This window comes from Scyliorhinus torazame, chromosome X, assembly GCF_047496885.1.
Source record: "Scyliorhinus torazame isolate Kashiwa2021f chromosome X, sScyTor2.1, whole genome shotgun sequence".
Classification (NCBI taxonomy): domain Eukaryota; kingdom Metazoa; phylum Chordata; class Chondrichthyes; order Carcharhiniformes; family Scyliorhinidae; genus Scyliorhinus; species Scyliorhinus torazame.
In genome coordinates, this window is record NC_092738.1 from 28,190,564 (window position 1) to 28,209,071 (window position 18,508).

Below are 18,508 nucleotides of genomic sequence, written 5' to 3' on the forward strand. Positions count from 1 at the left end.
GCTGGAGCTTGTTAATTAGTTAATTGGATTAGGCCAGTTTGAAGAGGCTAGATTTACAGTATAAAAGTGATCCCCTACAGTGCAGACTTTGTTTGCACTGAGTGCTGAATTTGGTGCATTTGAGTGCTACAGTGAGAGTTTGGTGACTGAGTGAGTGCTGAATTTGGTGCATTTGAGTGCTACAGTGAGAGTTTGGTGACTGAAGGAGTGCTGAATCTGGTGCATTTGAGTGCTATAGTGAGAGTTTGGTGATTGAGGGAGTGCTGAATTTGGTGCATTTGAGTGCTATAGTGAGAGTTTGGTGACTGAATAGATAGGAAATTCTGTGGTCGCGAGCGAGACTCCCGGAAGGTATGTTGCCTCCCGGGTGCCAGGGCCAGGGATGTCTTGGATCGTGTCTTCAGGATCCTTAAGGGGGAGGGGGAGCAGCCAGAAGTCGTGGTGCACATTGGTACCAACGACGTAGGTAGGAAAAGGGATGTGGAGGTAATAAACGAGTTTAGGGAGTTAGGCTGGAAGTTAAAAGCCAGGACAGACAGAGTTGTCATCTCTGGTTTGTTGCCGGTGCCACATGATAGCGAGGCTAGGAATAGGGAGAGAGTGCAGTTGAACACGTGGCTGCAGGAACGGTGTAAGAGGGATGGCTTCAGGTATTTGGATAATTGGAGCGCATTCTGGAGAAGGTGGGACCTGTACAAGCAGGATGGGTTGCATCTGAACCAGAGGGGCACCAATATCCTGGGAGGGAGGTTTTCTAGTATTCTTCGGGAGGGTTTAAACTAATTTGGCAGGGGAATGGGAACCGGATTTGTAGTCCAGCAACTAAGGTAGCCGATATTCAGGACATCAAAGCGTGTAGTGAGGCAGTGGGGAAGGTAACACTGACAAAGGAGAGTACTTGCAGGCATGGAGATGGGTTGAAGTGTGTATACTTCAACGCAAGAAGCATCAGGAATAAGGTGGGTGAACTTAAGGCATGGATCGGTACTTGGGACTACGATGTGGTGGCGATCACAGAAACTTGGATAGAAGAGAGGCAGAAATGGTTGTTGGAGGTCCCTGGTTATAGATGTTTCAATAAGATTAGGGAGGGTGGTAAAAGAGGTGGGGGGGGGGGGGGGGGGGGAGTGGCATTGTTAATTAGAGATAGTATAACAGCTGCAGAAAGGCAGTTCGAGGGGTATCTGCCTACTGAGGCAGTATGGGTTGAAGTCAGAAATAGGAAAGGAGCAGTCACCTTGTTCGTTTTCTATAGGCCCCCCCAATAGTAGCAGAGATGTGGAGGAACAGATTGGGAAACAGATTTTGGAAAGGTGCAGAAGTCACAGGGGAGTAGTCATGGCTGACTTCAACTTCCCAAACATTGAGTGGAAACTCTTTAGATCAAACAGTTTGGATGGGGTGGTGTTTGTGCAGTGTGTCCAGGAAGCTTTTCTAACACAGTATGTAGATTGTCCGACCAGAGGGGAGGCCATATTGGATTTGGTACTTGGTAATGAACCAGGGCAAGTGATAGATTTGTTAGTGGGGGAGCATTTTGGAGACAGTGACCGCAATTCTGTGACTTTCACTTCAGTAATGGAGAGGGATAGGTGCGTGCAACAGGGCAAGGTTTACAATTGGGGGAAGGGTAAATACGATGTTATCAGACAAGAATTGAAGTGCATAAGTTGGGAACATAGGCTGTCAGGGAAGGACACAAGTGAAATGTGGAACTTGTTCAAGGAACAGGTACTATGTGTCCTTGATATGTATGTCCCTGTCAGGCAGGGAAGAGATGGTCGAGTGAGGGAACCATGGTTGACAAGAGAGGTTGAATGTCTTGTTAAGAGGAAAAAGGTGACTTATGTAAGGCTGAGGAAACAAGGTTCCGAAAGGGCGCTGGAGGGATACAAGATAGCCAGGAGGGAACTGAAGAAAGGGATTAGGAGAGCTAAGAGAGGGCATGAACAATCTTTGGCGGGTAGGATCAAGGAAAACCCCAAGGCCTTTTACACATATGTGAGAAATATGAGAATGACTAGAGCGAGGGTAGGTCCGATCAAGGACAGTAGCGGGAGATTGTGTATTGAGTCTGAAGAGATAGGAGAGGTCTTGAACGAGTACTTTTCTTCTGTATTTACAAATGAGAGGGGCCATATTGTTGGAGAGGACAGTGTGAAACAGACTGGTAAGCTCGAGGAAATACTTGTTAGGAAGGAAGATGTGTTGGGCATTTTGAAAAACTTGAGGATAGACAAGTCCCCCAGGCCTGACGGGATATATCCAAGGATTCTATGGGAAGCAAGAGATGAAATTGCAGAGCCGTTGGCAATGATCTTTTCGTCCTCACTGTCAACAGGGGTGGTACCAGGGGATTGGAGAGTGGCGAATGTCGTGCCCCTGTTCAAAAAAGGGACTAGGGGTAGCCCTGGGAATTACAGGTCAGTTAGTCTTACTTCGGTGGTAGGCAAAGTAATGGAAAGGGTACTGAAGGATAGGATTTCTGAGCATCTGGAAAGACACTGCTTGATTAGGGATAGTCAGCACGGATTTGTGAGGGGTAGGTCTTGCCTTGCAAGTCTTATTGAATTCTTTGAGGAGGTGACCAAGCATGTGGATGAAGGTAAAGCAGTGGATGTAGTGTACATGGATTTTAGTAAGGCATTTGATAAGGTTCCCATGGTAGGCTTATGCAGAAAGTAAGGAGGCATGGGATAGTGGGAAATTTGGCCAGTTGGATAACGAACTGGCTAACTAATAGAAGTCAGAGAGTGGTGGTGGATGGCAAATATTCAGCCTGGAGCTCAGTTACCAGTGGCGTACCGCAGGGATCAGTTCTGGGTCCTCTGCTGTTTGTGATTTTCATTAATGACTTGGATGAGGGAGTTGAAGGGTGGGTCAGTAAATTTGCAGACGATACGAAGATTGGTGGAGTTGTGGATAGTGAGGAGGGCTGTTGTCGGCTGCAAAGAGACATAGATAGGATGCAGAGCTGGGCTGAGAAGAGGCAGATGGAGTTTAACCCTGACAAGTGTGAGGTTGTCCATTTTGGAAGGACAAATATGAATGCGGAATTCAGGGTTAACGGTAGAGTTCTTGGCAGTGTGGAGGAGCAGAGAGATCTTGGGGTCTATGTTCATACATCTTTGAAAGTTGCCACTCAAGTGGATAGAGCTGTGAAGAAGGCCTATGGTGTGCTAGCGTTCATTAACAGAGGGATTGAATTTAAGAGCCGTGAGGTGATGATGCAGCTGTACAAAACTTTGGTAAGGCCACATTTGGAGTACTGTGTACAGTTCTGGTCGCCTCATTTTAGGAAGGATGTGGAAGCTTTGGAAAAGGTGCAAAGGAGATTTACCAGGATGTTGCCTGGAATGGAGAGTAGGTCTTACGAGGAAAGGTTGAGGGTGCTAGACATTTTCTCATTGGAACGGAGAAGGATGAGGGGCGACTTGATAGAGGTTTATAAGATGATCAGGGGAATAGATAGAGTAGACAGTCAGAGACTTTTTCCCCGGGTGGAACAAACCATTACAAGGGGACATAAATTTAAGGTGAATGGTGGAAGATATAGGGGGGATGTCAGAGATTGGTTCTTTACCCAGAGAGTAGTGGGGGCATGGAATGCACTGCCTGTGGAAGTAGTTGAGTCAGAAACATTAGGGACCTTCAAGCAGCTATTGGATAGGTACCTAGATTATGGTAGAATGATATAGTGTAGATTAATTTGTTCTTAAGGACAGCACGGTAGCATTGTGGATAGCACAATTGCTTCACAGCTCCAGGGTCCCAGGTTCGATTCCGGCTTGGGTCACTGTCTGTGTGGAGTCTGCACGTCCTCCCCGTGTGTGCGTGGGTTTCCTCCCACAGTCCAAAGATGTGCAGGTTAGGTGGATTGACCATGATAAATTGCCCTTAGTGTCCAAAATTGCCCTTAGTGTTGGTTGGGGTTGCTGGGTTGTGGGGATAGGGTGGAGGTGTTGACCTTGGGTAGGGTGCTCTTTCCAAGAGCCGGTGCGGACTCGATGGGCCGGGTGGCCTCCTTCTGCACTGTAAATTCTATGATAATCTATGATTAATCTAGGACAAAGGTTCGGCACAACATCGTGCTGTATTTTTCTATGTTCTATGAGATATCAACCTGAGGCTCGAGTTACCGGTTTGGGTAAATGTGAAAGATCCCATGGCTCTATTTGAACAGTGGCCAACATTTCTCTCCTGAACCAACATCACTGACAAACTGATCTCACCCTGTTGATTTTGTGGAAGCTTGCTGTGCACAAATTGGTTGTTGTATTTACTTATAAAATAGTGACTGCACTTCAAAAGTAATGATTGGGTGTGAAGCACTTTGGGATGTCCCAGGGATCAGAAAAGTCCTTTCTTTATGATATCAGAGTGAGAAGCTTATGCATCCTTGAGACTTATTTATATGCATTGGAAAGCTGCAAGTGATCTTCTGCGTTTGATGGGTGAATAAATAAATAGTTGGCAAGCACAATATTGGGCCTGCAAATAATAAACTAATTAGCATCCTCTGATGAAGGTATTAGATGCAGAAATCACTGGTGATTATTCATTGAAGAATTAACATGGAATGCAAAACCATGTGCTCTCCTGTGTGACTCTCAATAGAGGGCTGCATTCTCTGGCCATTGAGATTCCCTATTCCCGCCGGCAGCTCACCACTGCTCATGGGTTTCCCGGCGGAGTGGGAAATCCCATTGACAAGCAGTGAGAGTAGATCCAGCTGCCAGCGAAACACGTGGCTGGGGGAGCAGAAGAATCCCGTCCTTAATGTCCTAATTGTCTTATCGGAGGAGGCATAATGTGGCCTCCCTACAGTGCAACAGTGACTACATTTCAAGCAGGGTAGCACAGTGGTTAGCATTGTTGCTTCACAGCGCCAGGGTCCCGGGTTTGATTCCCGGCTTGGGTCTGTGCGGAGTTTGCACGTCCTCCCTGTGTCTGCGTGGGTTTCCTCCGGGTGCTCCGGTTTCCTCCCACAGTCCAAAGACGTGCAGGTTAGGTGGATTGGACATTCTGAATTCTCCCTCTGTGACCCGAACAGGCGCCGGAATGTGGCGACTAGGGGATTTTCACAGTAACATCATTGCAGTGTTAATGCAAGCCTACTTGTGACAATAAATATTATTATTATTATTTAAGTACTTCATTGGCTGTAAAACACTTTGGGATGTCCTGAGGTCATGCAAGGTGTGATTGATCTATTATTTTCTCCTCTCTATTTCTTTGGCTTCGGATAACTACTTCCTCTTTCTTCAGTCTTAAAATGTGTGACATAGTGCAGGGCAGATGCATGACTTACTTGTTTTATTTTTAAATTTAAAGTACCCAATTCATTTTTTCCAAATAAGGGGCAATTTAGCCGGCCAATCCACCTATCCTGCATATTTTTGGGTTGTGGGGGTGAAACCCACGCAGACATGGGGAGAATGTGCAAACTCCACACGGACAGTGACCCAGAGCCGGGATCGAACCTGGGATCTTGGCACTATGAGGCAGCAGTGCTAACCACTGTGATGCGCTCTGACATACTTGTTTTTTAAAAATACATATAATGTAAGGTTTATTGAGTCTGACATACTACTTGCGCACATCAAGTTAATTAAACAAATACAATGAACTATTTGCCATGCCTTTTTAAATTTTATATTCCAATGATACAAAGAGGGAAATCTTGGTAAATTTTCGGACTTTAAACCAATTATCTGTTACATGAAGATAAGCCGATTTTGTGAAACATCAAATTTTAATAAAATAAAACAGCATAATTCAAATAAACTTTCACTGGATCCCTAATTGAAGACGCGTCAAAACAAAAACTGACATTGGACTTTTTTGTAAATGCAAAACAGTTCCTTGTTTTCTCAGCATGGCTTTCAGCTCTTCACTTCCAGGTAGTTTCTTCACCTTGTTTCAATTCTCGTTTATATAATAAACTTTTGTTTCTGAATGCAGCAAGTTTACTATCATTTCTTCTATCAAGATAACATCCCAATACAAAACCCAGAGGGACAAGGATATTGGGCCAAAGCTCACGTTCAAGGTTAACCAGACTCATTATGCTGCCTTTCGCGGTCCTATGCCTGAGGCCGTCTTCCCCAACTCCCCTCAGCAACGGACCGGTCCAATCACACCCGGGCCTCTGACGTACTTGTTGAGGGAAGAGAGATAACTCCTAGATTTAGCAATGACTAGGTTAGATTATTTTACCGGTATGTGACAACTATACCAAATGAAGATTAAGAATGCATGGAAGTTACAGTGAGAGATCTGTCGATTCTAGGGAAATTATGTCCCCCCCCCCCCCCCCCCCCAAACAGGACTATGTACATGCTTATAAAATTAAGACCATCTATTCTACTGTGTACAGATAATTGGTCATCACAAGCAGACATGTTCCAATCATATGCTTTCACATGTTGCTACACATCTTGTGTACTTTTCTTCTACACCATCCAATACGAAGGTAAAATTTCAGTAACTATTAACTGAGAGGTTGCAATTTGTGCAACTAAATAATAAAAAACAGTAAGGTTCTATTGCTTCTTCACTGTGTATCTGAATAAACTCACAAACGTAAATATCAAAGGATCATTTTGAGACTGTTTTCTCTAACGTGGCATAAGATTCCAAAACTTCAGCACTCTAATTCAAACCCTTGTCTGCCTCAACACTTGCATTGAGAACTCCCCCAAATGGTAAGCAAATGTAGCAGTCACTCTGGTACTGAGACCAGTCCTTCTCACCAGTATGACAGGAATAGGCTTGGCTTTAATATACCTTTCATGATCCATTAGCTTGTTGTCAGTCAAGCCTGACTTTTCTGATCTGTGTTAAAGTAATGGTGTTGGGACATCTAAAGACTTCATTGCCAGCCCCATACATTAAGGTGTTTTTATTCATTCACAGGAAGAGGGTGTTGCTGGCAACTCCAGCATTTATAGTCCATCCTTCTAGTACAGTGGTGAGCATTGTTGCTTCACAGCGCCAGCGTCCCAGGTTCGATTCCTGGCTTGGGTCACTGTCTGTGTGGAATCTGCACATTCTCCCTGCGTCTGCGTGGATTTCCTCCGGGTGTTCCGGTTTCCTCCCACAAGTCCCAAAAGACGTGCTGTTGGGTGAATTGGACATTTTGAATTCTCCCTCAGTGTAGCTGAACAGGCGCCGGAATGTGGCGACTAGGGGATTTTCACAGTAACATCATTGCAGTGTTAATGTAAACCTATTTGTGACAATAATAAAGACTATTATTATTCATTGCCCTTATGATTGTGGTAATCAGCTGGCTTGTTGCCTCACTGCAAGTGTTATACCAGTTTTAGGCCTTTTCAGGGGGCTGTTCAGAGTCAAACACACCTGTGGCGCTGGAGTCATATATCGGCCAAGTCAGGACGGCAGATTTCCTCCCCTAAAGGACATTAGTGAACCAGATGGGATTTTACATCAATCGGGGTAGTCAGCAACTTTTAAATTCTAGATTTATTTCATTAATCTAATTCAAATTCCTCAGCTGTCCTGGTGGGATTTTAATGGCCAGCCGGTAGAGTTAGCACTGTTGCGGAGTCTCCCGTCATTTACCGGCCACACTGTTCTGCGGCACACTGCTTTTTGGATGCAGCGTGGCTGGCAGATCGCGCCCTAAGTCTTTCTTGCCTTCTTTTTTAAAAATAAATTTAGAGTACCCAATTCCTTTTATCGAATTAAGGGGCAATTTAGCGTGGCCAATCCACCTACCCTGCACATCTTTGGGTGGTGGGGGTGAAACCCACGCAGACACGGGGAGAATGTGCAAACTCCACACAGAAGTGACCTGGGGCCGGGATCCAACCCGGTCCTCAGCGCCGGGAGGCAGCAGTGCTAACCACTGTGCCGCCCCTGCCTTCTATCCTATTATGTACAGCGCTTGCCTTTTGTTTTTGTATCAAGAAAATGATACAGAAAGGGAAAATGGAATATGAATGCAAGCTAGCAAGTAACATAAAGGTGGTCTGTAAAAGCTTCTTTATGTATGTGAAAATGAAAAGATTAGCAAGAACAAACTGTCTCCATTATAGCTGGAGACAAGAGAATTTACAATGGAGAATAGGGAAATGGCAGAGAAACTAAAGAATTACTGTCTTCACGGAAGAAGATACAGAAATTCGGCATGTCCACGTTGACTCTTATTAATTATTACAGATGCACCATAGAAAGCATCCTATCTGGCTGCATCACAGCCTGGTATGGCAACTGCTCGGCCCAAGACCGTAAGAAAGTCGTGAACACAGCCCAGTCCATCACGCAAACCTGCCTCCCACCGATTGACTATATCTACACCTCCCGCTGCCTTAATCAAAGACCCCTCCCACCCGGGTTATTCGCGCTTCCAATCTCTTCCATCGGGCAGAAGATACAAACGTCTGAGAACATGCACGAACAGATTAAAAAACACCTTCTTCCCCAGATTCCTGAATGACCCTCTTATGGACTGAACTGATCTCTCCACCAATCTTCTCTACTGTGTAGCACCACACTCCGTGTGCTTCACCCGATGTCTATGTCCATGTATTTACATTGTGTATTTATCGTATGTCCTATGTTTTTCATGTATGGAACGATCTGTCTGGACTGTACGCAGAACAATACTTTTCACTGTACATCGGTACATGTGACAATAAATCTAAATCTAAGATCTCCCAGAAATACTAGGGAATCAAGGAACTTGTGAAAATGTGGAACTGGACGAAATTAGTATCACTAAAGAGGTAGTACTCAGGGTGGCACGGTGGCACAGTGGTTAGCACTGCTGCCCCACAGCGCCAAGGATCTGGGTTTGATCCCGGCCCCGGGTCGTGTGGAGTTTGCACATTCTCCCTGTGTCTGCGTGGGTCTCACCCCCACAACCCAAAGATGTGCAGGGTAGGTGGATTGGCCACACTAAATTGCCCCTTAATTGGAAAAAAAAATTGGGTCCCGAAAATTAAAAAAAAAATAAAGAGGTAGGACTTGAAAACTTAATTGTATTATAGTTTGATGAAACTCCTGGACCAGATGAGCTGCATCCCAGAGTGTTGAAGGACCTGGTTATAGAGATAGTGGATGCATTAGTAGCTATATTTCAAAATTGGTGATTCTGGAAAGGTTCCTGCAGACTGTAAAGAAGCAAATGGAACTCTATTCTGAAGTGAGGGAGAGAAAAGGGAGGGTGATACAGTAGCATGGTGGTTAGCACTGTTGCTTCACAGCGCCAGGGACCCGGGTTCGATTCCCGGCTTGGGTCACTGTCTGTGCGGAATCTGCACATTCTCCCCGTGTCTGCGTGGGTTTCCTCCGGGTGCTCCGGTTTCCTCCCACAACCCCGAAAGACGTGCTTGTTAGGTGAATTGAACATTCTGAATTCTCCCTCAGTGTACCCGAACAGGCGCTAGAATGTGGTGACTAAGGGCTTTTCACAGTAACTTCATTGCAGTGTTACTTGTGACAATAATAAAGATTATTCTTATTATTATAAACTGAACTGTAGACCTGTTAGTTTGACGATAGTAGTAGGGAAAACATTACAATCTGTTCTAAAAATGTCATAACTAGTCACTTGGTATATCACTAGCATATAGTTATATGCATGGGCAGAATCAGCATGAATTTATGAATCAGCATGAAATCATGATTGACACACCCGCTGGACTTTTTTCGGATGTTATTTGTAGCAGGTATAAAGGAGAAACAATGGACGTGTTGAATTTGGATTTTCAGAAGGCTTTCTGAGGTCCCACACAGGAGGTTAGTAAACAAGATTAAAGCACGTGGGATTGGGGGTAATTTCCTGCTATGAATTAAAATTTGATAACAGACAGAAAACAGTTGGAATAAATGGATCAATCTCAGGATGGCAGGCTATTACTGTTAGGTACCGCAAGGATCAGTGCTGGGACCACAGACGTTTACCAGGATGTGGGGACTAAATGTAATATTTATTTTCTGATGATACAAAACTAGATAGGAATATGAGTTGTGAGGATGCAACAAGGTTTCAAGGGGGTTTGGATAAGCTGAATGAATGGGCAAGAACATGGCAGATCGAATACAATGTAAAATTAGTGTGAAGTTCTTTATTTTAGTAGAAATTAAACAGTATTGTTTAAATGATGAGTGGCTGGGAAGTGTTGACGTCCTTGTTTATGAGTCACTAAAAGCTAGCATGCAGGTGCAGCAAGCAATTAGGAGGGCAAATAGTATGTTGGCATTAATTGCAAGGGGGTTTGAGTGCAGGGGTAAAGATGCCTTGCTGAATTGGTATCGAGACCACATCAGGAATATTGTGTACAGTTTTGTCTCCTTGTCTGAGGGAGGATGTATTTGCCATAGAGGGAGAGGTTGACCAGGCTAATCACTGGGAACGCGGGATTGGAGTATGGCGAGAGATTGAGGAAACTAGGTCTGTATTCTCGAGAGTTTTGAAGAATGAGCTAATCTCATTGAAACTTACAAAATTCTTACAGAGCATGACAGGGTAGATGTGGGTAGGATGTTTTCCCCCGGTTGGTGAATCTAGAAGCAGGGGATACAGTCTTAGAATGGGGCAGGCGGCACGGTGGCGCAGCGGTTAGCACTGCTGCCTACGGTGCTGAGGACCTGGGTTCGGTCCCGGCCCCAGGTTACTGTCTGTGTGGAGTTTGCACATTCTCCCCGTGTCTGCGTGGGTTTGACTCCCACAGCCAGGGATGTGCAGGGTAGGTGGATTGGCCATGCTAAGTTGGCCCTTAATTGGAAAAAAAATAATTGGGTACTCTGAATTTATTTTTAAAAAAGAATGGGGGCAGGCCATTTGAGACTGAGTTGTGTCGGAGTTTTTTTTCACTCAGGATGATAAATCTTTGGAATTCTTTACCCTAGAGGGCTATTTCATTGAGCATGTTCAAGACAGAAATCAATTTCTGGATACTAATGACATCAAGGGATATGGGAAAAATGGCGGGGGGCATGGAGGTAGATCAGCTATGATCTGTTTAAATGGTGAAGCAGGCTCAGTGGGCTACATGGCCTATTGCAACTCCTAGTTCCTGTGTAAATTGAAAATTGATTTTTTTTTCTTTAAGCCAAGGAACAGTGAATAAAGAGAGAGGGATGGAAACTAATCCAAACTTATTGGCAACTTATTTGAAAAAAGGGAACTTTAAGCAGAGCGGAGGGAGGGTCAAACAACAATGGTACATGAGCAACTGAATTTTGATAAAACCTCAAACATTCTGTACATTACAATGGCTGGGTCAGCTGTGCTGACAGTAGATGGACTGTTAGGCCCCAAGTCACAGGGAGATATTAGGAATGTTAAGTTTTGTAAATGGTTATACATTAAACTGTCTATTTAATTCCAAGGCGGAATGGAGTTGGGGGTTAAGAAAATAGATTATCAGCACTTCTACCTGGCTCATGTGATAGACGTTGCCATGGAGATGGGCTTTTAGATGGGAACAGACCTTAGAAAGCCATTTTAATATCAGCTTACAAGTTTTTTTTTTCTTCAAAGATCCCTGAACCTCTCAGATATGGGTGGCACAGTGGTTAGCACTGCTGCCTCACAGCTCCAGGGTCCCAGGTTCGATTCCCGGCTTGGGTCACTGTCTGTGCGGAGTCTGCACGTTCTCCCCGTGTCTGCGTGGGTTTCCTCCGGGTGCCCCGGTTTCCTCCCACAGTCCAAAGATGTGCAGGTTAGGTGGATTGACCATGCTAAATTGCCCCTTAGTGTCCAAAGGTTAAGTGGGGTTATGGGGATGGGGCAGGGGAGGGTAATCTTTCAGAGGGTCAGTGCAGACTTGATGGGCCAAATGGCCTCCTTCCGCACTAGGTATTCTATGATTTTATTCTATGATTACAAACTTCTCCAAAACATTCATAATGCAAACCTGATAGCAGACTTCACATTTACGGTCATGCTTGATTATTTCCAAATAATTCTCCAGGTTTATCTGCAATGAAGAGTCAAACAGACAGTTGGATCGGGCTATGAATTACTTGACCCAGCAACAGCTCAATTGTAAATGCTCACAATCATGCTCACTGAGCAATTCAGGACCAAATTCTCAAGTACTAAATGTTAAATTTTAGTCGGATCATTTAATGTGCTATTGCATTGGAGATTAGATTAGTAAAGCATCATCAAAAATCCAACCATTGCTTTGATGTGATTCTTACACATGGAACCATGTAACAGAATAATAGCAGCCCCTATTTATCAGCCCAATTAGGAAAGTTAATGTATGAGGAGCCCCATATTGGCCTAGTTTCAATCTAATTGAATTCCCTTTTCCCTCCACTGTACAGGTACAATTAGCAGCCCTGACCCTCTTTGCATTTCGCTTATTCCCAGCCATTATATATAGAATGCTTATATTCCAAGTGAGAAAAGATACCAAGGGCAGGAAATCACATTCTGGGAGATCATTTGATGTAGATCTTTCTTCAAGGTTCATCCTGCAGCTTTTTTATTTGTTTTTTACATTTCAGAGGAATTTTGAATTCTCCTGAAATTCTTATATCTTGCGTTCAAACCCCAGACAATGCATCAAAATGTCCCAAGTGCTTCAAGGGTGTGCCATCAGACACAAATTGACACTAAGCCAAAGAAGGATACATTGGGATGGGTGAGAGGTGAGATTAAAGAGGAAATTACAGAGCTTCGGTCCTGGGCAGCTGAAGGCATGACCAACAGCCTCTGCACAGGAACTGAAGGCACACAGACCACAGAGGGTTGGTTGCAGAGATAATGGAGGGATTTGAACAAAGGAAAACATTTTAAAATTAAGACTAAAAATCCTGAAGTTCTGTATTAGTGAGCCCCAGCTAGGGGCACTAGAGAAGAAGTTTGAGTTACCCCCGGGAAATGCCTTTAGATATATGCAGGTGAGGGCTTTTGTGAGGTGACAGGTCAGGGAATTCCCGTTGTTCCCGGCACAAGAAATTCAAGACAGGGTGATCTCGGGGGCATGGGTCGGGGAGGGCAAGGTGTCGGCAATACACCAGGAGATGAAAGAAGAGGGGGAAGCGCTAGCAGAAGAGTTGAAGGGTAAATGGGAGGAGGAGCTGGGGTAGGAGATCGAGGAAGGTCTGTGGGCTGATGCCCTGGGTAGGGTTAATTCCTCCTCCCCGTGTGCCAGGCTCAGCCTGATACAAATTAAGGTGGTTCACAGAGCTCACTTGACAGGGGCGAGGTTGAGCAGGTTCTTTGGGGTAGAGGACAGATGTGGAAGGTGCTCAGGGAACCCGGCGAACCATGTCCATATGTTTTGGTCATGCCCGGCACTGGAGGGATTCTGGAGAGGAGTGGCGGGAGCAATATCTCAGGTGGTGAAAGTCCGGGTCAAGCCAAGCTGGGGCTAGCAATATTTGGAGTAGTGGACGAACCGGGAGTGCAGGAGGCGAAAGAGGCCGGCATTCTGGCCTTTGCGTCCCTAGTAGCCCGGCGAAGGATCTTGCTAATGTGGAAGAAGGCGAAGCCCCCCAGCGTGGAGGCCTGGATAAACGATATGGCTGGGTTCATAAAGTTGGAGAGGATTAAGTTCGCCTTGAGAGGGTCTGCGCAAGGGTTCTACAGGCGGTGGCAACCGTTCCAAGACTATCTCGCGTTAGAGGAAGGTCGGTCAGCAGCAGCAGCAACCAGCAACAGGAGGAGGAGAGAGAGAGAGAGAGAGAGAGAGAGAGAGAGAGAGGGAGAGAGAGAGAGAGGAGGAGGAGAGAGAGCTGCCTGGGAGGGTGGATGAGCAAGAGATAACATGAAGAGTCGGGGAAACTGGCACGTACGGGAGAGAGCCAGTGTACAAAGCCAATTAAATATACTATTTTGCCATGTATATATCTTGCTCCGCGTGATTTCTCGTTTTTTTTTTTGTTACGGGGGGGGGGGGGGGGGGTTATTGTTTGTAAGGGAGAAAAATTGTGTTAAAAACTTTAATAAATATATTTTAAAAAAAATTTAGTGAGCCACAGTCTGCTAAACCAAAACCAACAGCAAACTCCCAGCTTCTTTTTTAAAAATAAATTTTGAGTACCCAATTCATTTTTTCCAATTAAGGGGCAATTTAGCGTGGCCAATCCACCTACCCTGCACATCTTTGGGTTGTGGGGGTGAAACCCACGCTGACACGGGGAGAATGTGCAAACTCCACATGGACAGTGACCCAGAGCCGGGAGTGAACCTGGGACCTCGACGCCGTGAGGCAGCAGCGCTAACCACTGCGCCACCGTGCTGCCGAGCAAACTCCCAGCTTCTTGTTGACATTCTATACTTAAGTGAGGTGACAGGAAGAACATAAAATGCGGTAAAGACCATACACTAAGTTTGAGTCTATTACATTTTGTGATCAGTGCAAAATAATCACATTTGGCCAAAACATTGTATGTTTTCAAGAAGCAGTTAGATATAGCACTTGGGGCAAAGGGGATCAAAGGGTATGGGGGGTTGGTGGGCAGTGGGATTAGGTTATTGATCATAATTTTAGTAATTTGAGGAAGCAGGCGAAAATTAAACATTAATTTATTTTAACTATATACAAAGTTCTGCATAAAGCAGCATCTCGCTCCCAGTACAATCTTTACTGGGAGGAATCGTTTGTCTAGGCCCTGCTTTGTGTCAGCTTTTATATCAATACATAATGAGCCTCAGGCGGGTGGCCTCCTATTTGGGGAGCTCGTACTCCACAAGTCCCACAGGGAACATAGAACACAGAACTGTACAACACAGTACAGGCCCTTCGGCCCACGATGTTGTGCCGAACTAGTCTGAAACTAAGATCGAATCAGCCTACTCCCAATCATTCTAGTGCACTCCATATGCCTTTCCAATAACCGCTTGAAAGTTCCTCAAGTGTCCGACTCCACTACCATAGCTGGGAGTTCGTTCCACGCCCCAACCACTCTGAGTAAAGAATCTACCTCTGACATCCTTCCTATATCTTCCACCATGAACCTTATAGTTATGCCCCCTTGTAACAGCTACATCCACCCGAGGAAAACGTTGCTGAACGTCCACTCTATTTATCCCTCTCATCACCTTACACACCTCAATTAAGTCACCTCTCATCCTCCTTCGCTCCAATGAGAAAAGCCCTGGCTCCCTCAACCTTTCCTCATAAGACCTACCCTCCAATCCAGGACAGCATCCGGTAAATCTCCTTTGCACCCTTTCCAATGCTTCCACATCCTTCCTATAATGAGGTGACCAGAACTGCACACAATACTCCAAATGTGGCCTAACCAAGGTCTTGTACAGTTGCAGCATAACCTCACTGCTCTTAAACTCAATCCCCCTGTTAATAAATGCTAACACACTATTGGCTTTCTTCACGGCTCTATCCACTTGGGTAGCAACTTTCAGAGATCTATGGACATGAACTCCGAGTTTTCTCTGCTCCTCCACATTCCTCAGAACCCTGCCATCCGCATTCAAATTTGTCCTACCAAAATGAATCACCTCACACTTATCAGGGTTAAACTCCATCTGCCACTTTTCAGCCCAGCTCTGCATCCTATCAATGTGTCTTTGCAGCCTACAACAGCCCTCCACATTATCCACTACTCCACCAATCTTGGTGCCATCAGCAAATTTACTAACCCAACCTTCAACTCCATCATCCACTTCATTGATAAAAATCCCAAAAGCAGAGGACCCAGCACTGATCCCTGTGGTACACCGCTGGTGACTGGGCTCCAGGATGAAAATTGACCATCTACCACCACCCTCTGTCTTCTATGTGATAGCCAGTTACTGATCCAATCAGCCAAATTTCCCTCTGTACCATGCCTCCTTACTTTCTGCATGAGCCGACCATGGGGCACCTTATCAAACGCCTTACTAAAATCCATGTATACGACATCAACTGCTCTACCTTCATCTATGTACTTAGTTACCTCCTCAAAGAATACAATCGAACTTGTGAGGCAAGACTTACCCCTCACAAATCCGTGCTGACTATCCTGGATTAAGCTGTGTCTTTCCAAATGATTATAAATCCTATCCCTCAGGACCCTTTCCAATAATTTACCTATGACCGAAGTGAGACTAACCGGCCTATAATTCCCAGGGTATACCTATTCCCTTTCTTGAACAAGGGGACAACATTCGCCTCTCTCCAGTCTTCTGGCACTATTCCTGTAGACAGTGAGGACATAAAGATCAAAGTCAAAGGCTCTGCAATCTCATCCCTCGCCTCCCAAAGAATCCTAGGATATATTCCATCAGGCCCAGGGGACTTATCTATCCTCAGGCTTCTCAAAATTTCTAACACATCTTCCTTCCGAATATCTACCTCCTCCAGCCTACATCGCACTATCCTCCTCAACAACATAGCCCCTCTCCTTTGTGAACACTGAAGAAAAGTATTCATTTAGGGCCTCTCCTATATCTTCAGACTCCATGCACACGTTCCCACTACTGCCCTTGACCGGCCCTAACTTCACCTTGGTCATTCTTTTATTCCTCACATACGTGTAAAAAGCCTTGGGGTTTTCCTTGATCCTACCCGCCAAGGACTTCTCATGCCCCCTTTCTTGAGCTCCTTCCTAGCTATCTTGTATCCCTCAAGTGCCCTAACTGAACCTTGTTTTCTCATCCTTACATAAGCCCCCTTCTTCCTCTTGACAAGACATTCATTGTTGTAAACCATGGTTCCCTCACTCGACCATTTCCTCCCTGCCTGACAGGGACATACATATCAAGGAAACGCAGTATTTGCTCCTTGAACAAGCTCCACATCTCAATTGTGCCTATTCCTGACAGTTCCTGTTTCCATCTTATGCTCCCCAATTCTTGCCTAATCGTATCATAATTACCCTTCCCCCAGTTATAAACCTTACCCTGCTGTATGTTCCTATCCCTCTCCATTGCTATACTGAAAATCACCAAATTGTGGTCACTATCTCCAAAGTGCTCTCCCACAACCAAATCTAACACTTGGCCCCAGTTCATTACCCAGTACCAAATCCAATGTGGCCCCGCCTCTTGTCGGTCTATCCACATATTGTGTGAGGAAACCCTCCTGCACACACTGGATAAAAACAGCCCCATCCAAACTATTCGAATTATAGGGAGATCAGTGATGGTTTCTCCGTGTGGGTTATGACAATAATGAATGGTGGTGCAGGCTCAAATGGCTGAATGGCCTCCTCCTGCTCCTAGTTTCTATGCTTCTATGACTTGTTAAAAATCACATTTTCAAATTCAATATGCGACTGTCCATCCCAAAGTTGGATACACGGATCATGACAACCTCCTGTAAAATAACAGTATAAAAAACAAATAAGTAATCAGGATAGATTCCAAGTATAAAAACCTGTATTCATATAGTCTTTCACAACTTTAGAATGTGCTTCACAGTCAATTAAATGCTTTTGACGTGTAATCACTGGTCTAATGGAGGAAACCAGTCAGCCAATTTACAAATTGCCTTTTAGATCTTGGTTGTGAGGGAGACTCTCCAACACCAGGGAGAAACCCCCAGTTCTCCTTTGAATATTGCCACAGGACCTTTGATGTCCACCTGAGAGAACAAATGGGGCCTTGGTTTAACGTCACCCGAAAGACAGTGCAGTATACACCCTCCGTGTCAGCCTGGATTTTGTGCTGAAGTCTCTTGAGTGGGGCTTGAATCCACAATTGGAGGCGAGCATCCTACCAACTGAAGCAAAATCAACACCTGAAGCGTTGAAACCCTTATTTAAGAAAGGTCAGTAACCAGAGGACACAGATTGAAGGGGGATTGGTAAAATAACTAGGGGCGACATGAGGAAACATTTGAACTTTTTTCATTTGGAATGCACTGCTTGAAAGGGCAAATTAAAATAGTAATTGTGAAAAGTGAACTGTATATATACTTGGGGGGGGGGGGGGGGGAATTCACACACTGTGGGGAAAGAGCTAGTTTAGCACACTGGGCTAAATCACTAGCTTTTAAGGACAGTACGAAGTCTTACAACACCAGGTTAAAGTCCAACAGGTTTGTTTCGATGTGACCCATACTAGCTTTTAAAGCAGACCAAGGCAGGCCAGCAGCACGGTTCAATTCCTGTACCGGCCTCCCCGAACAGGCGCCGGAATGTGGCGATTAGGGGCTTTTCACAGTAACTTCATTGAAGCTTACTTGTGACAATAAGCAATTTTCATTTCATTTCAAGAGCAGGGGAGTAGGGTTAATTGGAAAACTCTTTCAGAGAGAGCTAGCACAGGCATGACAGACAGAATGGCCTCTTTCTGTGCCTACGTCATTCAATGAAGGAATCTGACTTTATGCTTCTGAATAACAAAAGCAGGTGCCCAACAATACGTCCAGTTTAAAGGGACTAGTCTTGAAAAAAAAACTTCCGATATGGTCCTGAGAGACAAAACGTACATTATTAACCTCCCGCCTGAAGGAAGAGACCGCCTTGGGCGTGACCCGGAAATGATCCATCTTAACTTTTTTCCCCCGATAATATTATAATAATTTTATGAATTATTCTAACTATTGAACGTTCCTCTGAGTAAATCAAC

At 44.9% G+C, this 18,508-nt stretch overlaps 1 long non-coding RNA gene and 1 pseudogene across 2 annotated transcripts; both read right to left on the bottom strand.

Moving 5' to 3' along the window:
- Positions 1-5,694: 5,694 nt before the first annotated feature.
- LOC140405451 (NADH dehydrogenase [ubiquinone] 1 beta subcomplex subunit 1 pseudogene) lies at positions 5,695-6,229 on the bottom strand (annotated as a pseudogene).
- A 660-nt stretch (positions 6,230-6,889) lies between these two features.
- Positions 6,890-18,396, bottom strand: LOC140405452 (uncharacterized). 2 transcript variants are annotated; one of them, XR_011938613.1, is made up of 3 exons: positions 18,369-18,396; positions 11,892-11,954; positions 6,890-7,231 (listed from the first exon to the last, which is right to left on the bottom strand). It is a non-coding gene; the product is annotated as an uncharacterized lncRNA (long non-coding RNA). The 2 variants fall into 2 exon arrangements; XR_011938612.1 differs by lacking the exon at positions 18,369-18,396 and adding an exon at positions 17,191-17,674.
- Between the last annotated feature and the right edge of the window lie 112 nt (positions 18,397-18,508).